Raw genomic sequence first — 23,255 nt, 5'->3', positions numbered from 1 at the left:
GAGTCTGAAACAGTGGGTTAAAAATTTCTAAATCTTCATATTTTTTTTTATTATTATTTCTTTTTTCTTTTCAGTAACTGCGGAGTAGGCTTTTCATTAAAATAGTACGTAACTAAAATTCTTAGCACTTTTTTATTTATGAATGTATCAAAATTATTTTAAAACCTTTAGATAGAGCAGAAAGTGATCTAAAATTCTATTGTAGTTATTCTTCTGATAAGTTTTAACAATATTGTGTAACATTGTCAAAAAATAAGATTTTCTGCGTGAAATTTCACATTTTTAGCCTAAAAATATTAGTAGAAGGAAGTAAGACTCACTCTTACTTTTTTCCCCTTGAGCAGATATCTTATAGAACTATTCTCAGAAGCAGTATGAAACGTCTGAAGCAAATAAATTTTTTTATATAGTTAGTCAAACTTACCATCTTAGAGAAAAAATGCTAAATTTAAGATTCAATATCCGAAAAGGACTGAACGAAAATCTTTGAAAATTTAGCTGTATACCCTTCATATAGTAGTAAATATGTAGCAAAAAAATTATATTTTATCCCTTAATAGTTTTAGAAATATGGAGCCTCGAAGTTGTATTAAAAATCACATTTGTTGAGACGCCAAGAAATCATCATATAAAGCAAAATTGATTCTAATCATTATATCAGATGCTGTTTTGTGGTATAAACTAACCTTTTTACACATAATGTATGATATTTAAATTTACTTTCCCCTCACAAAAACAAATAATTCAGATATCTCATTATATTTTAAAAGTACCAACTACTACGAACATGAGAACAAATTTTCAAACAAATTCCTGTGTTCTGATAGTAAGACAGTGCATAAAACATGTCAAAACTTGTAAATCTATCTTTTTTAGAAGAATGAAACAAATATTTATGTTCTATATTGTTTACGTTTAATGAACAGGGTACAAATGCATACTTCTCATTTCCATAAACATACTCTTTATAATTTTGCCTATCGCACCAGAGCTTATATTGAAGATCACGATGTAACAGCACAAAGCTAAAATAATTCTCATTAATGTATGAATAAAACCTTAATTTTTAGTAAAAGAGGTAGACTACATGAACTGAGCTCTCCTAATAGGAAGCAAAATAATATATGGTATGAGCAAGTTAAAACATGATAGATCTTTAACTCATTGATATCAAAACAGGGCAAAACAAAAAATGTGCTCTCAAACTCATAAAATGGAATGTATAACAGTGACAGATACAATTTATGAAGGAAAAACGAATAAACATTTTGAGAACATGACAAATAAACAGCAGGAGAGTGCTACGAAAACAACGTCTCCTGACTTACATTTATCACAATTATACATTTATCACAATCTGGTTTTGTTAATTTTTAATTTGCCAGTGAATGATTATTTCATGTTATAAACTGTAGCTTTAAACGACGCACATCTTACTAGTAATGATTGAGTGCATTGGCATGTTTTTACTTGCTCCTTATACACTTATTTTGCTTCATACTACGAAAACTCATTAGATATTTTTGTAAAAGTTTCATTTATCTGTTAATTTCAGTTTAGTTATGTTTTACATTGTAAACAATATGAACTGTTAGGTGGGTGCTCTCAATGGTGAGCAATGACATATAAAAGATTACCAAAGAGTGACTAAGGAAGTTATTGAATTGTCAGAAGATGATCAGAAGTTGCTTAAACTTAATATCCAATGAAATAGATAGTTGTTTTGCAACGCTTGTTTAAGCCTACAAATCTGCCAGTTGATTTAACTCCCGGTCTCTGGTCCACTCTGTCCCAAAAGTGCCTCAAAATTATTTGTTCAAAAAACTGAACAAGAAAACATAAAAAATAATAGTGATGATGACAATAAATTTAATACTAATTAAACACTGACAGTGTGATGAAAGTGTAGGAAATGCCGGACTGTCTAATGTTTCGTATAATTAATCATGCGGAAATTACAGCTTGTTGAAAAAGAATGGTCACCATAAGACTATGAAAATCTAAAATCAAAATTTTATTGATATCGACGCAGAGTAAAATTTATAAATAAGTGAATTCAAATCTCATACATTAAGTGTAGAAAGATAGTTTATATTACAAAACAGCAACTGATGAGTAGAATACATTTTGCGTTATGATGATTTCTTGGCGTCAAAACAAATGTGATTTTTAAGACAACTTCGAGGCTCCATATTTCTAAAATTATTAAGGGATCAAATATAAAATTTTGCCTCATATTTACTACTAGATGAAGAGTATACAGTTAAATTTTCATAGATTTTCGTTTAGTCCCTTTTCGGGTATTGAATCTTAAATTTAGCATTTTTTCTCTAAGATAGCAAGTTTGACTAACTATGTAAAAAAATTGACTTGCTTCAGACGTTTCATACTGCTTCTGAGAATAGTTCTGTAAGATATCTACTCATGGGGAAAAAAAGTAACAGTGAGTCTTACTTCCTTCAACTAATATTTTTATGCTAAAAATGTGAAATTTCACACGGAAAATTATTTTTAAGGCAATGTTACACAAATTTGTTAAAACTTATTAGAAGAATAACTGCTATAGAATTTTAAGTCACTTTCTGCTCAATCTAATGGTTTTTAAATTATTTTGATACGCTCATAAATAAAAGAAGTTCTAAGAGTGTTAGTAAAGTACTATTTGCATGAAAAGTCCACTCCGCGGCTACTAAAAAGAAGTTGCCAAAAAAAAATTCTGAAGGTTTAAAAAATTTTAAACCACCGTTTCAGACTCTCAATATAACAGTTGATTATCAGGCAAAAAAAATTTTAAATCAAAAATAGTGAGCAACATGGCCTGTATGATTTCACATGGATTGACCCTTTCGTAAGAAAAACATTTGAATTTTAACTTTTAATCATATATGGAGCAAAGTGGCAATTTGAAACTTTTATTTAAAGTTAGGAATTTACTGGCAAAAAGGAAAGTTAATATTTTAATGTCTCTTTATAAAATACGTTGTTATGTCTTCCTGGCAGCTGCGATTTCCCTTTCAAGAAGAAAATCTATTTTTTTTTTTTTTCATTTCGAAAAGTTATCTAAACTACTTCACTTTGTTCCTCGTTCCCCAACATGAGAGTATGCAAACATAAAGTTATTTATATCGATCAGTTCGAGTTGATATAAGCTATATTCCGGAAAGAAAAATCCTAAAAAGGCAACTTCGTGTAAAAGTATTCATATTTATCACTGCTTCATTATCACGGCAACCTATTGCGTTTACGGCGCCATAGGTGTCTTAGTGACCTAGTGGAATGAGCGCTGGATTCAGAATAAGAGAGCTCCTAGTTCGGAGTCCAATTCTGCCAAACACCCACTAAAGAGATACAGAGTACATGGTAGTATAATAAGTAGGTCCAAAAGTCCTTGAGTTGGTTTCCAGCTCTGCACCCCTACTTTGGGTAGGGGAAAAGGTGGCTAGTGTGGACAAATTTTGCATTTTTGGGAAAAAAACAATTTACTAAATACTATTGTTTTAATACACCTGATATTTTTTTACAAGAATGTGCACTTTTGCACTTATTTTAATTGATATATTAAAACATTTAGCCGAACAGTTATTTAATAAAATTTATTTCAAAAAAGGTTGTTCTTGTCCACACTAACCCCTTATCATGAGGCTAGTGCAGACAAGCTAAGGGGCTAGTGTGGACAAGCTGGAATACTAATTAAGCAATGTAAACAGTGGATTTAAAAACATAAATAAATAAGTTTTATAACCTAAATAGCATATTCCTTAGCCAATGTTAACCTTAATAATACATATATTTTAATTAATAATAATTACTAATAAAAGTTTAAGATATTAATTTGTAGCTATGAATTGTCTAAAAATAAAGAAACTATTTAAAAGACAAATTAAAATTTTGAAAGCTATTCACTTTCATTTAGAAGAAAAAAACCTATTTTAATGCAGAAGAGATTTTTTTTCTTACTTGAAGATATTAACATTAATTGTTATGTGAGATGCAAAGTAGAACTGCACTGTAGAATGCACTGTAAAAGCGATTCAGAAACGTTCCTGGAAATGAATGGGCAACTCATGTTCCCAATTTCTGCCAATAACATCACTCGCAAAAACCAGAAACGTTTTCCATTAAAAATCAGTAACCTTCGTGAAATTATTCTTTACCCTTTCTGAAGAATATGGAGATCTCTCATTGAGAGCTTATTTGTCAACCTGGACAGACCGTAGTCGAGCTCAAGACGATACACTTAATAAATACACTCAGTTAATCTTTACACTGGTAGCTAAAAATATTTTTCACAGCCCTGACGAGTCTAAATTCGTGCAACCTTAAGCAATTCAGAAAGTATTTTTCTAAAGATGCTTGATTTTACGGGGGGAAAAAGGTGCAAACCCGTGAAATCCCGCAACGTTCCAGGGAAATTATCAGTAACGTAATAATTTTTTGTGCTTCAAAGAACTATTTTGTTCACTTTTTCCCCATAAGAAATGCAAAATGAAACCAGTTGATTTTTATACGGCCTCCACTTGCCCAACATAGTGCAAAATGCTTTTTTTCCTAAACTTGACCGAAACAAAGTCATTAAGGCTTATGTCATTGGTAGTTTGAATTATTTAAAAAAATGTAATAATAATGTGAGAAAATGACAGAATTTCTTGGAAAATTGATTTATCACCTTCTAATAAGCAAACTCATTTAGTAAAAAAAGGCTTAAAGATGTGCTAAAACGCACAAAATCCTTTCTAAATGTCATCATTTTATCATTTTCAAAAAATCATTTCATGAAGCAATTAGTAAAGAATAAAATTCCAAAATTTAATATCTTTACTAATAATAAAGCTGAAAGTCTCTGTCCGGATCTTTGTATGTCAGGATCTCTGTGACGCGCATAGCGCCTAGACCGTCCGGCCGATTTTTCATGAAATCTTTATCTTTATACTAATAACTAGTGGTACCCGCACGGCTTTGCCCGTAATAGAAAAATTTTAAGGTCTTTTGATTCGCCTGCATATTTACAAATAATGTATGGTGAATTTTCTCGCCAATTGGCTTATACTCATGTTATGGTTCCACGTTATGATGATTTCGTATCTCGCCAATTGGCTTGTGCCCATGTTACGGTTCCACGTTATCATAGTTTCGTAATTTACTCGTCCATCTTATGATAGTTTTGTTCTTAAAATTGGAACAGAAAAAGAACCACATCGAATTTTCGAAAAATCGCATCGAGGTGCACACCCCCCATGCTACAAGCTAACTTTGTGCCAAATTTCATGAAAATCGACCGAACGGTCTAGGAGCTATGCGCGTCACAGAGATCCTGACAGACGGAGATCCTGACAGACAGAGATCCTGACAGACAGAGATCCTGACAGGCAGAGATCCTGACAGGCAGAGATCCGGACAGACAGAGGGACATTCACCTTTATTAAAGATAAAGAAGATAAAGATAAAGCTGAAAGTCTCTCTGTCTGGATCTCTATCTGTCAGGATCTCTGTGACACGCATAGCGCCTAGACCGTTCGGCCGATTTTCATGAAATTTGGCACTTGTAGCATGGGGGTGCGCACCTCGAAGCGATTTTTCGAAAATTCTATGTGGTTCTTTTTCTACTCCAATTTTAAGAACAAAATTATCATAAGATGGACGAGTAAATTACGAAATTATCATAACGTGGAACCGTAACATGGGTACAAGCCAATTGGTGAGAAAATTCACCATACATTATTTGTAAATATACAGGCGAACCAAAAGACCTTTTAATTTTTCTGTTACGGGCAAAGACGTGCGGGTACCACTAGTGATAAATAAATAAATAAAATCATTTAGAAAAGAACTCATCACTTTACTAGAATCAATCTTATTTTGTAAATGAAACCCAAAATATAAAGAGTGGGACAAAAAATCCTTTGTACTTGAATGCATACTTGTCAAAATTAATCTAATCTGGAAAATAACTTAAAATATACTATATTTAATTCCTTATTTGTTTCTAACCCAAAGCTGCACGGGATTAGTGTGGGCATGAGTCCACAGAAGCCTCATTACCATGTGCAAACAGTAGCCCCATCACCGTCTGTCCACTCTAACCTCATGAGGAATTCTTTCTTTTAAGTCTTTTAATTATTAATTAAAACTATGCACAGCAGAACTAAATATCAAAATATTTTTTCAATACATTTATTTATGATATATTATCTCCTTTTGCTTGAAATAATAAATTAAACTAGTCTAATCTAATAATTAAAAGAAAATCCAAAATTTACTTTTCCACTATGATAAACTTTTTTTTGTAATTTACTAATGAACTATCAAATGTGTTGTCATGAAACTACACAGGGGAGAGCATGTTGGTGTTGTCATTATGCATAAATTAACAGAGAAATTTTGAAAAAAAAAATCTTGTCCACACTAGCCCCCTTTTTCCCGACAGAGTACAGAATACTGAAGACTTTCCCTCCCCTTCACTGCTAAAATTACGGAAGTAGAAATAGATGGTGTATAACTCGATGGCATTAAAACTCAATAAACCAAATACAATAGTACTTGCGGAGGTTGCTGCAATGCCATGCCACGCTGTAGCTCTTTTACGTAATTTAAAAAATCAGAGTTGTAGATCTTTGAAGACTTTTTAATAGAACCAAGAGTTTTACTTCAATTTCAGAATTTTACTTTTTAATTTCCCATTTTATATTTACTGGTATTGGAAGGTAAGTCAAATGCTACTGACAGAATATTTTTTTTTAATCTTTCTTTTTCAGAACCAACTTTGATCAGTTTCGTCACCATGCACAAGTGAGAAGCTAAGGGATGTAACTGGACTTCATACAGTTTCAAGTAAAATGCGTTTAATGTTCTAGTACCTTAGGTAGGTTTTCATTGATATTTTTTAATAAATCATGCTGTATAGCAGCACCTACCAGGGCTTCTAGTACCATTTTTTGCCCCAAAACGGATTAGAGCTTCTCGTACCATCCGTACTGGTTATCCCCAAATTTTTAATTTTGGCACCCGCCCCTAATAGCAAGGGCACCCCCTAAATATCGCAACCCCCCAAATGAGAAAAATACCCCTCAAAACAACCCCCTAAAAATTTCAATGGCGCAGTGTGTGCATAGGCGGATTTAGGACTGAGTTCCTGGGGGGGCAGGATTCTTTTTAGCAACATTTTTATTGCCCCCCACTCCCATGTTTTTGTCTGTTTCCTGTGATGCATAAGTCCATGCTTTACTTTTTTGTGTGTCGTTTTCATTAATGTGTGTTTTCATGCTATCCTTTTTGAATTGACCTTAAGAGAGGGAGCTGGTATCGAGAGAGGGACGCAGGGCTCCCTTTTAAGTGGGAAACAGATTATCTCCAATTTTAGGGGGCCGAGTGTTTCACCCCCGGAGGAAATTTTTAAAAATGGATATGAACTTCTGCATTATGAAGCCTTATAAAGGTTAACTGGATAGACATAGAAATTGATAGCTAGATTATACAGTTGTACAGTATTGTTCAAACTTTGTAAGAAACAGCCATTTTAAGTTTGAAAGAAAAAATAAACTATAGATTTCTCATTACAACAACCTTTTTTAAATTATAAGTAGTGCAGAAAATGAAAAGGAATAGAGGTAGTGTATCATTTTTTTCCTAGCTAAACAGATTAACAATATGCAGTAGAAGTAAGTGGAGTCCACTTTGCTTAGGATTTTCAAAGACTTATCTAATTATTTTCAATTACTCTAGAATAAATAAAAATATTTAACACAATTCATTTGTACTTTCCAGTGTCTGATATTTTAGTACTTGATTGTAAATTTTTACAGTCCTGTTCTAACTTTGTGAGAAATAGCTGTTTTAAATTTAAAAGAAAAAAGAAACCATAGATTTCTCATGACAACTTTTCTTCAGTTGCAAGTGGGGCAGAAAACGAAAAGGAGTAGAGATAGTGTATTTTTTTTCTGTGCTAAATAGATAGACTATATGCAGAAGAAGTACGATAAAAGGAATCAATATAAAAGAATTTCCAAAATACTGCATTCGGGATTGAATAAATAGCAAGATATGAAACATGTGAGTCACAAAAATTTATTTCAAATAATATGTTACAAACGTAAGAACCACGATTTTTACATTTTTAATACAGGATGTGGCAAAGAGCTGAATATGACATATTTTGGCATTCCTCCCCCTCTACCATTTGTTAGAAATTTTTAAATTTAAGGTTTGTAGCCATACGTCTCCTAGTTTTTTCAAGCAATTTCTATTTTTAAGGAACGAATCGTGAATTTTTTTGGGAGTTACGGTCCCACTTCAAAGCAGGGGCCCTAAGCAATAGCTTGTTTATCTTGAAGGCAAATTTGGCCCTGTTTGTAATTCACTCTTACCTGCAAATTTCTGTTTGATTTTTTTGTAATTTTTACGAAAATTCCTCAGTTTTTATGTTTCAAGGATTTTTATGATTTTACCAGTCTTTGTTAGGTTTTTATAGACTTTTATAAAATTTCAGCAAATTTTTCCAAAACTTTTGATGACTCAATTATTTAGATTTCAATGTTGACAAGGACTGACTCATTTAGACTTAGATGATTATGACTTACCTTACTTTTAAAACAGTATTTATAAAGTAAGTAAAATTGTACTCTCCCTCTAAGTAAAAAGATTCATTTAATCAGAACACTCAGATGACTGAAATTTATTCAGTTTGCGATAGTATTTATTTTTCTCTCTCTCTCTCTCGCTCTCTTAAAAAAAGAGAGAGAGAAGGGAAAAAAACTATGTTTTTTAGAATTTCTCCAAAAGGCCAATTAATCTACCAAGAACATAAATATTATGCACAAATGTACTTGAAATGTGGACACAAATCATAAAGAGTAGATCGTTCTGTTAGCGCAAATGGGGAGGAGGGGAGTTTTTTCCCCATTTCTTTAGGTTCTAATTTGTTAAAATAATCGTCAATTATTTTAAGTGTTGCAGCTTAATGTATAGCTCGCTTAGCCTATATTTTCATACATTTTAGCCTATATTAGTCCAAAATAGTGAATTTAGACACATTTTCAGCACCCCAGTGACAGATGTACTATTTGTATTTCATGTTCGTTTTTTTTTTCCTTTTCTTTTCTTCCATCAGAAAAGGACATTCGCTTTTCTTTTCATTTTCATTAAACTATTCAAAAAAGAAAAAGTCATGATTTTTTTGTTTTAAGATTTTGGAAGATGTGTTGCTACTATATAAAGTCCTCCCAAAACTGGGGGAGGGAGCATTGCCCCATATTCCCCCCCCCCTATAAATCTACCCATGCCCTTCTAAACTATTCAAAAAAGAAAAAATAATATTTTTTTTTTAACTTTTGGAAGATGTGTTGTTACTACATAAAGTCCTCCCAAAACTGGGGGGGGGGCATAGCCCCCCTCCGCCCCCCCCATAAATCCGCCCATAAATCCTGAGTGTGTGCCATGCTCCCCCCCCCCCTCCTCCCTCCCCAAAGGTGGGCCCATCTGGCTTCTCATTGTCTTCTCAAATGGTGAATGTTGAATATCGGAGACTTGTACTAATTTTGGCATTTCAAACGCGAGAAAACGTCACTCTTGTGACGTAACTTCTGAGCTTCTCTTTTTTGAAAGAAGTGACCAATCACGGTTACAGAGAGATGTGTCAATCCTTGGAACAGGTTTCGCTCGGAACTAGCTCCGGAGAATTGAGATGTTATGGTAGATTTAAATAGCAGCATGGGATTTTATTTATTTATTTACTTATTTTTATTTTCGCATGAAACTTTAGATTCCAGGCTAAGAAGAATAATTTTAACATCTTTTCTTACTAAAGATAGCAGTAGTAACTTGGAAAAATGTTGCGCATTAAGATTCTAGTTTTACACTTAGTCATTAAAAACCTGGTATTTAATACCGCAGTAGGGTCTGGTGGGGTAAAGTGGTCATAAAATCAAGGTTTTTTTACTTAAGTGGATAAAAAGTAAAAGAAAATCCTTAAACATTTCAACTTTTTTTGTTTTTATTTTACATTATATTAAGGAAGAACACGGTAGATGGAATTTTAGAAAGAAAAAAAATTATTTAAGTAGTCTTATACCACTTTCTTTTCCCTATGTATTTATGACCACTTTACCCCATGGGGTGGGGGGAAGTGGTCATAGCATGGGGTAAAGTCGTCATAGTTACAAAAAGATGCGAAACCAGTATGAATAACCATAATATTTATATATTTTGGTTATTTATAATGATTACAATTATAAACACGAGTATACGCTAGTATACACGAGTATACAAGTTTATGCATGAGTATATGCATCAATGCATCAAACGCGTGTATGTACGTGTCTAGTCGAGTATATACGTGTATAGCCGAGCATATAAGTGTGTACAAGAGTCTTCACGAGCATATACAGGGTGTCCCAAAAGGTCGTTTACAAACTTAACATGCAAGTCTGTCATATCATGATGAACAAGATTTACATAGGAACATGTGCTTGCAAACGCAATGTTGGCGCACTACATGCACTAAAGTCTGACACTAACGGATACACGACATGTCGCATATCTCTTACACAAAGACGATTTTACACAAAATTTTAGTTTTTATGGAAAGCTTGAAGCAATTGCTAAAATTTGCGACCCGCCAGCTCTCATAATCACGTTGCAACGACAACGCAGCTATCGGTGAAATCTTGTCGGAATAGATCGTTATTACGACGGTCGGTACTTTGTCGTTGCGACGCGTGTATGGCAGTTAAAGGCAACAAATTTCAACAACAGCTATTAGCCTTCCTTGACAACTAAAATGTTGCGTAAAATCATTTTTGTGTAATAAATATGCGACATGTGTGCATCCGTTAGTGTCTGACTTTGTGTGTATGTAGTGACCAACATTGTGTTTGCGAACGTATGTTACTATGTAAATCTTGTTAATCATGATATGACAGACCAGCATGTTAAGTTTGTAAACGACCTTTTGGGACACCCTGTATATGTCATTTGGAAATGTGTTTGGCAGAGTACAAACGAGTATTTTCACGTATAGACTAAGTATACCTCTAATTATACTAATTATACCTCTATAGTCGAATCATATGCATGAATGTATATCTCTCGAGAATATTCGTGTGTACACGAATATATACGAGTATACACGTACATATAAATACATACGTACATATACGGGTAAACACGAGTGTGCATGAATACGAATTTACACGAATATATACTAGTATACATGTACATATAAGTACATACGTATATATACGGGTATACAGGAGCATGCATGAATATACGTTTATACATCTAATGCGCACATATGTACGTGTCTACTCAAGTATATATGTGTAAACAAGCGCAAATACATGTATGTACGTGTATACACCTGTATGGACGTATGTAAGTACATATAGTTGTATGTACGTAAATTTAGGTGTATACACCAGTATATGCACGTTATCAGATGCTTGTATGTAGGTGTCTATTCGTTTATGTATAAACGAGTATGTACATGGATATATCAGATGCTTGTATGTAGGTGTATACTCGAGTATACAGGTGTGTGTCCGAGTATTTACGTAGTACGTGTATATATGCGTATCAGGAGGTTCCACCTCCTGCTCGCTCCGCTCGACAGCCCTATTCGCCGCCAGCGACGGGGTGACAACTGATAATTTTAATGTTTTTTAATGATTTAATAACTGGCTCATTATATTCGGTCCCTTAAGGTTTAGAGGGGTGAGACGATGCGAAATGGCTTCCCCTGGACGTCCTGCATCCAATAGGACCAGATTGACCTGATAGACGTAGCTAGTTCGGAGGAAATTGTGTAACAGCCGCACAAACATAAGCGCACAAAAGTTAATACTATATAGGGAGCTCCGTCCCTGCTCGCTTCGCTCGCCAACCCCGTTCGTCTCATGAAGACATGCGGTGACCTGAAAGCTGACTGCGGGTGCCAATTGATAATTTTAAAATCCCCCCCCCCCCCCCCCCCCCCAGATATCTGTACCCTTAAGGTTTAGATGGGCGAGACAGAGTGGAATGGTGTAATCTGCACGCCCTGCATCCAGCGGTACCAGTATTGACGTAGTAGACATTGTCAATACGGATGAGATAGGGTTAGAGTCACATAGACACACAAACAGACAGACGCGCAATGAAAATAATCGTGCAGTTAAGCGAGTTAGCCGACATGTGTATACATGTACATACTCATGTATACATGTAGTTACATTTATGCTTCTCCATCACGTATATACTTTTGTATACAAATATATAGTATGTGTATATACAAGTATATAGGCGTGTAGACGCGCTTATATACGTATTTACGTAAAAAAGACGTATTTATTCGGACATGTGCATCTATATACTATTATGCATGTTTATGTACGTATATACCGGTATATATACAGATATAGTAATATCACACGTATATGATCGTAAATTAAACTTTATTTCATATCATTTACTGTAAAACAATACATGTTTAACGAAATGGATAGTATTTAATTAATATCTGCCTCATACGTTAAGGATTAAGGGACTGTATAACAACGATTTATATTAAGCCTAACTATATGACCACTTTACCCCATCTTACTTAAATTGCTCTAAAATATTATGTAAAATAAATACAGAAAGCTGCTAATAAGTAAGTGTTCTTGAGACATGTAGGGAGCTTCCTATGCCGTCAATCTGTTCGAAATGCGAATAAACAAAATTTCCTAGAGAAGTTAAAACAGGTGTTCAGATTTTAAAATGTTTCATATGCACAAAAAACGAATTGTTTCGCCTAATAAAATGTTGCCAACTACGAAATTTTTAATTCAGAATGTAGTTCCTAACCGCTAAACTCTGAAATAAAAAAATTACAATCATGCGAACATTTATTTAAAAGCTACAACAGTTTATTTGATATATGACCACTTTACCCCATTGACCACTTTACCCCACCAGACCCTATACTTTTCGTACAGAATAGTGACAGTATCAGTAAAACACTTGACGATTCATGTCAAAAACAAGCTTTTGTCTTTTTGTCGACCTTGGCTGCTCTTTTCGACCTCCCCTAAAGCAAGGCTGTACTTGTAAACATACACAGGTAATGTTTAAGAATATAATCAAATATTCGGACTTCCATTGTCGGATTTGCTAGACGTTGACATTCACCTATGAAATCCGACATTTTCCAATTTCGTTTTTATTTATTTATTTATTTATTTATATATTTATTGACAACGTATATTCTATCTATCTTCTATCTTCTATACATATAATAAAATAAGATGTTTGTGTGTGTGTGTGTGTGCGTGTTTGTGGCGCGCATCCCAGGAAAACGGTAAGGCCTAGAAAGATGAAATTTGGTATACAGGTGCGTTTTTGCCAAAGATGTGCACCTCGGGCTTCGATTTTTGATATTTTAATTAGAAAAAAAAGTTATTTAATGTTTTATGTTATTTTTAGCACTTTTTAGTACTTTTAACCTCACAGACCCCGAACCAATAGCGCCAGACGGATATTTTTTGAACTATAGTGTAGGAAATTTAATTTTAAATATGATGAATGAAAAAATTTCGAAGATAGAGTAATTTTTGTATTTTTTACAGATTTTTGAAAAACCTTTATTTTACATTTTTTTCTGGGTTTAGTTTTTTTCGAAACCCATCCTGCGAAAAGTAATGAACCCTCAATTCTAACATTTTAGTTGGTAATAGTAAAAACATTCCGCTCCCTTCAGAAGAAAAAAGTTTTTAAAAGTACACAATAGTTTTTTTTTTTTTTTTTTACAATTTTTTTTTAATGCAGAACACAACGCGAGCTGTTCGCTTTGCCGGTTGAGTTCCGAATTTACCTCATTACGCGATCCAACTGAAATCGTTTGCCTTCTCTTCACCTTTTTCTTTTTTTTTTCTTTAGTTTTTTATTTTTTGCAAGCGTTTTTTCCACACTACGGGGAACATAGAGCCTTTTTTTTACGAGCTATTTTTATTAAATGAATAAAGCCCGCGGTTTTTTGCATGAACTTTGTTTCTGTTACGGATTGGCGGTTAGGTTAGGCAGATACAGAAATAGATAGAGATTGAGTGGACAAAATTTTTTTTTCGAATTAAAACTTATATAAATAAAAAGAAGATTGTTAATTACTGTCAGAGGTAGATATGCATAGATCGTAAAGATAAATAGATAGATATATAGATAAATATAGAGGTGGATATAGTAGATGGACAGCAAGAAAGAGACATGCCCGTCATTTAAGGAAGTTCAACGGGGTGTCAATACCCCACCCCTCCCTTCCCCCTCCTATAAAAATATTCCAAACGACGGAACTGGAGACAGATCTAGAAAATATTTTATTCAAATTATTAATGATATAGATTGATTGACACCGCCACGAAATTCATTCAAGCAGCCGCCGAAAGCGGCAACATGGGCGTAAAAAAGCGAATGATAATACTGGTTTATAGAGAAAAACATTGATTAATGTCGTCGCTAAATTGTCTAAGCAGCCGCCGAAGGTGGCACCCCTGGCGTAAAAAGGCGAATGGTGTAAAAAGGCGGACCAGCTGGTCGCCGCAGGCGGCTGGTTATAAATATATATGCCTGTGGTAAGAGCAGAAAAAACTGCTCAGAAGCAACATTAAATTTCGATCCAAAATTAATGTGGAGAAATTTTTGCATCGAGGTCCAAATATTTAGCTTAAAATATTCAATACTTTAGTGCCACATTTAAAAACAAAAATCTGCACTCTCAGGGACAATATACCGTTGCTGTAGATTATTGCTGACTGTATAAAATTCTGACTCATTATTAAGAGTAGAAAATGTTAGCAGACCCGCCGTATTAAGTAAGGTGTAAATTAAAATTTACGTATCATAACGAATAATGCGTTATGTTTTCTCTGCAACGACTTCAATCTCGTTTTCTCTGTTTCATTAATCTCTACCAGTAAATTAACATTTTATAATAATACTGGTCTGTATGTGAACATCTTCCTTTGCATTTGTCATGATATTAAAAAGTCCAAAATAGTTGAATTTAAAACAATAATTAATACAGTTGCATAAAAAAAGTTTTGATAAGATTTTAATGAAATGGTTTTTGTCTACACAAAATGACTATTAACTGAAAACGTCCTTCATAAGTTTAGTGCTCATTGTAAGATCTGACCACGAAAGAAATGGAATTTGGCATTCGACCAAGTTAACACGATTCCATCTGAATAAATCTATCAGAGGGGCAAGAAAAATAGCGATGGAATTATGATGCATACGTTTTATAATGTCACTAGGTCTTTATTAATATATAGCATTCCCTTAGTTGAAAATGAAGAGAAACAAAAACAGTTTCTATGGAAACAAAAAAAAAACAATGTCATTTCGTCAGGAAATGTACATTCAAAATCATAAGCTCAAAATTGTGTTGTAAAAAAGTAAATCTATTAGCTTTTGTAGTGAAAATATTCATCGAATATAGTTTAGATTAAAAAAATTATTGCCGTGAACTAATTGTCATTCTTACAAAAATGCGTCTGAGACAAAAGCGCACGTCTTTAACGAACAGATTACCACCCCCCGTAAACTAATAGATGAGTCCATTTCCGCCTATGAACCGGATGTTTGCCCTTCCATCTTATCGTTGGTCAGACTCAACCCTTACCACAGAGTTTAAAATCACAGAAAAAAATAGTTTTATTCATCTTCAACTCTACGATTAATAATCAGTTGGCAAAAACATTCATAAAAGCTCGTAAGTCATTTTTAATCAAAAATTTATCTTTATGTGATTCTTCAACAAGAGTTCATATTCGAATATTCTTTCTTAGTCATTCTATTTGAAGGAATTGATTTGGAAACTTAAAACACAATTTAAAACCAAATTCGACGAATTCGGAAAACGAAAGTTTTAATTAGATTTCTTATTTCTTCCTGCTGGTACTTTCATTAGATGAAGGTGTTCAACCTATATCGATTTTTGTAAAACTTTCACTTAAAAAATTAATTTTCCTCAGAAGAAAAACAATTATTTCTTTTCTTCTTTATAATTACGAAACACTCTACAAAAATTGCTTTATGATTTGGAAGAACGGGCTTATGCAAATGAAAATCATAGAAATAGAATCGTTGATTGCTCCTCGAAAAATTCTCATTGTCATGGCCCTCTCGTAAAGTAACATTTTTCTGTTTATTCAAAAAAAAATTTTTATTACTATTTTTATTCTTTCGAGTAACTTCGGAGTAATCTTTTGGTGATTCAACTAGTTTGGAAAGTCTTTGTTCCTAATGAAGTTTGAGACAAAGAATTCAGTTGGAATGTGGTCTTCCTATTAGAAGAAACTGACGGAGATCCAAAATCTTAAATAAGAGCATTACAAGAAAAAATAAATTTGAGGACATTCTTTACTTTTCTGTGAACGAAATACTTTCTTTAGAAGTTTTCAACGAACTTTTATCAATTTCAATTTTTCTAGGTCGTACTTAAATAAGAATTTTAGTTCCAATTACAATTTTCTTAGATGGGTTTATGAAATTTTTTTATCGTGAATTATTTCGTAAACCTGCAACGTATTTTTTTTTAAATTATGAACTGCTCTTCCAGAAAATATGAAAGGTTAGTTGGGGTAAACGGAAACATTGTATAAATGCAAAACAAACTCTATTGCAACACTCTTGTGACGTTTTTGAAACCAAACTGTTTTTTCAGAAAGTATGTAGGGTAAGTTGGGGGGAAAAGGAAACATGGGGTAAATGCAAACAAACTGCTAAGGGGTTTGATTAATCTTTAATTGGCTGAAGTAATTATCGTTTCTTTTGGCTTGTTACATGATAATGCGAGAACAATCAGGCCTCATTTCTCCATTATAGTACTTCACAGAAGTTTAAGTAAAATTCAGATGATATGTAAAATTGTCAAATGGGAAATTTTCGAAAAAATGTCCCGTGCGTAACATTAGTATTATTTTTTTTTCCAGCTAACCAAAAAAATAATACTGTTGGGGAATAATACATGATTTAATATACTATCAAAGCATAACAATTATTCCTGTATTTAACTAATAGTTACTTGAATGAAATAAAAATTTAGTCTTACGCACGGGACATTTTTTCGAGAATCGCCCAAATGGTATGCAATAAGAAGACAAATGTTACTATATTGTCCTGTTCAAAATTAATCTAAACTTGCTTGCCGAATGACAAACATGTTTTTTCATTGACAAACACGTGGTCTGGTTACTTAATTTTATGCTTCAATAATTTTCTTAGCACACAAAATCAAACTTCGAAACACCAAGTAAACGGTCAAAAAAAAAAGAAAGCATAAGGGAGAATACTGTACTAGATGAGATTTCTTGCAACCATATTAAACATAAATATAATATAGCGAGAATGTTTCAGAGTAGTTTTCTGTTTTTGCAAGAAGTTTTCAGTTTCAAGAAACATTCGTAACGGAAAACAAGGAAAGAAGAAGGATTTCTTGCACCAAAACTTTTGAAAACGAGTTCAAGCGACAAACAGAAGCGCCAGCTGCCGTAGATTTCAGAGAATCTCAAATAAGAATGTTTTGGATAGCATTTGCATTTCACATCACATCCCAACACAATGGCAAGAAATGTTTATTCCTTCCTGTGCAGTGTTTACTATGAAATGTAAGGAAGAAGTTTTGGACAAGTATTTCTAAAATTTCTAACTATGTGCTCTTATACAGTCATTCGGTTCAATTAACTATTCTGTTTCCAAATGATTTCAATTTCTTGTTGTTTCCTGTTAGATAAACTTTCTTAAGAGTTTCAGAATATTTAAAATACTCTGTTAAGGCAAAAGATTCAATTTGAAAGCTTTACACTCGAAAACACTAAACGAATACGTCTTTAAAAAACTACCTTTTATTAAACTTTTTACTAAATTCTGGAAATCAATTTAAGAATAAATTTATTTTTTTAAATTGCTTTAAGTTTCCACTCATTAATTTTATTAGTCACGAAAAAGATAAATAAAAATAGTAGTGTACATTTTTTTTAGCTGATCATACGTTTTGAAACAAAGTTGTGGAAACCCTTAACTTTTCTCATATCATGGCGTCTATCTTCATCATCAACCACAATATTCAAAGAGAATATTTTGGTTTAGTGTAACTTATTTCACTAAAGCAAGCGATTTCAAAAAAAGTGCATCAAATGGCTAAATAAATTTTTCATTGGAATGAATTAAAGCTAAAGCTAATCCTGGAATTACTTTTATAAAACTACGTCATAAATAATGTACTTTAAGAGTAGAGATTCTCTTTTGCAGTTGTAGAGCATTGCTATTTGAAAGGATAAGTTTACCGTCTCAAAAGTATTCCACACATTTTTAAAAATATATTTCTCGAATATCCAGGTTTCTTTTCTTTAATCAACTTAATTAAAATCACCAGCTGAATCGCTTGAGTTTTTAAGCAATATATTTCTTTATTTATTTTTTTTAAGAACTTTCAAGTAAAAAATATTGAATAACACAATATGAAAGCATTGAATAGTCATGCTACTTGCCTTAAAATTTTGTGGCCAGCATTCTAGACTTCCTTATGAGCAAGCTGCTCAAACCATTGATTTAAAGTACTTGAACGTCATTTAAGAATAGATGATAAACAAGTAGTTTACATAGTAAAATATTTTAGCCATAAATACTTAATACTCGCTAGTGCAAAAGATGGATTAGAAAGGGGACTCCTTCCCTAGAAAGGGGGAGGGGATATGAAGAACTCAGTGATATAATTGGCAGCAATGTATGCAATAAGGCCACTAATTTTGCATTGAAAAGAAGTGTTAAAAATCTTTTTAAACTAATAAGACCAATTGCTTTCGTTTTCTATTTAATTCAACAAAATAGTTTCACTATTGCTGAATGACTAGGAAATAAAATACTTTCACTACAGTACCACTACACTACAGATTCACTACAGATAAGTACAGATTTAGAACATATATTCAAAATTTAGCGAAAAGATCAAAACAATTTAAAATTAGTTTATTTGTTTGTTATGCAGCTTAAACGAATGCTAGAAGTACTACAGTTGTCTACTCTAAATGTGACAGCTTTGGGATTAGGGATTGCAATACAGCACCAAAAATTCAACAGCGGTATTCGGTGTTTTTAAAACGTGATTCCGGAATACCGGTATTAATACCGGTACTTGAAATTTCTCAAAAATTGCTAGATAATATATTGTTTCGTTGCCACATTTCATAATTTTGTACAAAAATTGTATTATTATGAAAACGTATTGTGAACAAATATACACTGCTTGACATTGAAAATGCAACACCAAGAAGGAGTGGTCAGAAAGTGATGAAATTTGAAAAAAAAGAGAGATAGCAAGGAATAATAAATGATCTTAATTTCAAAATGATAGGCAGAATACAGAGCGAGAACGGCATCGGCTCAGTAGGATGTAGGACCACCGCAGACGGCGATACACGAAGAAACACGTCTAGGCATAGAGTCAATAAGGGTGCGGATGGTGTCCAGAGGGATGGCTCTCCACTCCCTTTCAACCATTTGCCACAGTTCGTCTTCTGAACGAGGGAGGGAGAGAGTCTGCAAACGGCGTCCAATCACATACCACACATGTTCGATTAGTGACAGGTCAGGAGAGTATGGTGGCCAGGGAAGCATCTGTGTGCATTGGAGAGCATGTTGGCAGATGAAAAGTGCTGTGTGGTCGGGCGTTATCCTGATGAAAAATTGCATTAGGTAGCCCTTGAAGGTAAGAGATTGCCACCGGCCGCAGCACATTATCCAAGTATCGCTGGGCCGTCATAGTGCCCTGAATACGAACTATAGGTGATATGGAATGGTACGCAATTGCGCCCCAAACCATTATGCCACGTTGTCGTGCGGTGGGACGTTCCACAGTTACTGCACGTATCCTCCAAGGCAAAAACAAAATTTCTTCGATAATTCTCCAGTCAGAAATAACGACACGAATATTGCCCATTCTGCAAGTTCCTTCCCTTATATCTTACTTCACGTGCGTCGAAGAGCTGTGCATTTCACATCATTTACATAACTCAGTCATGTACGTCTACTCTAAAATTTGCATAAATTCCTGAACACTCCTTCTTGGTGTTGCATTTTCAGTGTCGAGCAGTGTAAAATGAAGGAACAAATGTTATAATAAAAAAAATCAATGCTAGTAAAAAATATAATGCATCTATTGAATTGTCTCTAAGCCTGGAACTCATTTTAGTGCTCAACTTTCCTGCAGTTGAAACTACTCTTTTTGAATTCACGCAGGTCGGTGGTACTGTTAACAATGCGCGATACACCTCCTCTAATTTAATTTGCTTAAAAGTATTTTATCTTCGAAAGAATTCGGCCTATTGCATGTCATTTTTGGATAAACCAATTGTGTGTGGGTGTGTGTTACTTTCGTATTGTGTGTATTTCTACTATTTTTTTTAAATTTAAAGATAGTTGAAATTTCTTTCCTGAGAGACGATACTTTTCCAATACTAACATCATTTTCTCTTGAACAGTAGGGGTTTGTGTTTACGTTTTATTAGCCCTTTAGTTTAAAATTTACGACTAAATTTGTTCTTGTTGGCTTATTCGTTTTAGCTTTCTTTTCAAAATTCTTTGCAGTTATAATTATGTAAATATCTGAAAATATCTTGGAATTCGTGGAACATATTTAGGCTTTTTCTCTATGCAAATTTTCAAGGCAATATATAATTTCCAAATATTATCTTGCCAAGTATGAAGCCAAATAGCGAGACGGCACAATAAACCAATACTGGTGCTACCAAAATTGCAATTTGTGTTGTTGTTGTGTTGTGTTGTTGTGTCCAATCCTTCAGGATCTAGCGACAGCTAAATCAAATCCATAATTCAATGCACCCTCGCAAAGTCGAGCACCAGGAGTGGGTTGTCGCGGACATCCTCAAGAGTGAGCCCCAAGCAATCCAGTAGGTGTTGCGGGGAGGCCGGCAGCAAATGGCACTTGGGACACGTTGGGAAGACTTTACGGCCGGATTCAAATGACATGCATTTCAGGTGCCCACTGAAGAGTCTTGAGATGGCCGTTTGGTCCTGTCTGTCGGCCTTGAAACGTAATGCACCTCCTGGTTTTGGTCTACTGTACCAAGAATGAGCTGGAGGAGCTAGCCAGACATAATTGGCAATTTGTAATGCTAACAAGAAACAGTTTTTGTCAAAATTTAGTACTGTTGAGATAAATATTTAAGGAAGAAATATTAAAGCATTCCTGTAATTGATGGTTTGAATAAATTGTTCATCGGACAAAGGGGGAGGGGGGACATTCAAAATTACACTCGAAATTAACTTTCCCAAAAGGGAAAATGAGCGATTAGGGAAATGGAAAAAATAAATACATGGTGCACAAAATACTTTTGTTTAATGATATTCTATTAGTTAATGTTTCTGAAGTTAAATTTTTACATTAATAGATTGATTTCGGTTCTGAATCATGAGAAAGTAAATGTACATTTAAAATATAGGTAGATATTTAATAAGTTAAATTGTAAATTCTTGAATAAAACTACTTATTATTTTCAGTTAATACCAAAAATACCGGAATTTTCCTAGCAAATACCGGTATTACGAAATTGCAAAATTGCTCAAAATACCGATATTCGGTAAACCGACATACCGGTATTGCAATCCCTATTTGGGATACAAAGATTTTAATAACAATAATTAATAACAACAATAAATGAATCACGCAATTTCATAAACTTATCAATTTAAATCATCTATATTTCGTTTCAAACAAACAATTTTAATTCTTATCTTTATGTATTGCGTCTATCTATCAAAGTGACAAAATTATATGTTATATGAGTAACAAATGAGGCAGTGTAAGTGTACAAATACGAGGAGAACCTATCCTCTGCATTGGGGCAAGGCATGGTACTGGAATCCGCGGTAGGTGTTGCTGTACAGCATGGTTTATAAAAAAAAATAATGAAAGCCTCCCTAGGATCTGAATTATAAATGCGTTTTATTTAAAAATTTAAAAAGCCAATCCACGTTCATATGCTTCTCGTTGTTCTTGCAGAGGTGACGTGAATTGGCCACAGAGAGCGAGAAAATTTGATCAAGCTATACTTTTTCTCGTAAGGTTTCCTGAAGTCGCAAGTCTATCCAAATAAAGTGAAATCGACTGATGCCCTCAAAACCAATGTAACCCTGACCATCACTCAATTCAGCCGGATCTGTGCGACAGAGTCACTGAAAATTGAAGTATTCCGATCTGTGCCGCCGTGAGAAGTCGTGGCGAACATTTGAACGATTTTAATTTACGAACAAGATGACACGCATGGGTCCTTCAAATATAAAAAAGAATTTTTTCAAAACCTCGCACACTACTTGCCTTATTCCTTTTCAACATCTACCTGCGTTTATTGAAAGACCCTTTATATCGTGGAGTGAATGCTACAGTTAGGTAAAGACAGTTCTATTTTTTTAATACCGCTTCGAGGAAAACTCAAAAATTTAATGTTCTTTCATTAGTTTGGACGGATGTGATGGCTTGATTTTAATGTCAATTAAGTACCATTTCTAAATATTGTTTAACTACAAAATCGCCCGTCAAGATATGACGGGTGAAAATTGCGTTCACATTTGAACGAAGCCATTGACTGTTTGGGGATATTTTGATAGTTGAAATTGTAACCCTAACTCCAGTGGATTAACCCTAAACTCCAGTGGGTAGCGTTCATTGTTGACGACCTTTTTCGTTTTTTCATTTCTTTGAAATGACAGTCTTACCAGTAAAGCAGTTAATTACCGGATCCAGTTCAGTCTTGTCACAATAAAACCTTTCCATGTATTTTAAACATTGCCAAAACATATTATCAAATTATCATGCGGTGGCGCGAGTTTCATTGTTGATGACGTCAAGAATGATGACGTTTTAAATATTTTAAATTGCGCATCATTTGCAAAAGCCTTTTATGATTTCAACTCTAAAGAATGGGGTGATTTCCTTCAGTCAAAAGTACTACTTTTAGTCATTGAAATGGATAGAATGAGCAAAAAAAATAACATGGACCCAGAAAATACTTTCATTTTCCAAACAGTTTTTTTTTTTTAATTAATTGTTTTAAATGTCTGATTTTTCGAATAAGGCGTGGTCTTCATGACGTCACAAATGACGCACTTTGCCGCATCCTTCTACTACGTTTCCACGTTATGATAATCAAGCAGCGAATTAAAATTGCGCTCTACGCTTGCTACCAACCATATCGTTGCCAATACACGTGAGTAAAAATGCGAATTAAATA

Source organism: Uloborus diversus, chromosome 2 (genome assembly GCF_026930045.1).
Source record: "Uloborus diversus isolate 005 chromosome 2, Udiv.v.3.1, whole genome shotgun sequence".
NCBI classification, from domain to species: domain Eukaryota; kingdom Metazoa; phylum Arthropoda; class Arachnida; order Araneae; family Uloboridae; genus Uloborus; species Uloborus diversus.
The sequence above is the reverse complement of the archived record's forward strand: the minus strand, read 5'-3'. Positions refer to the sequence as shown.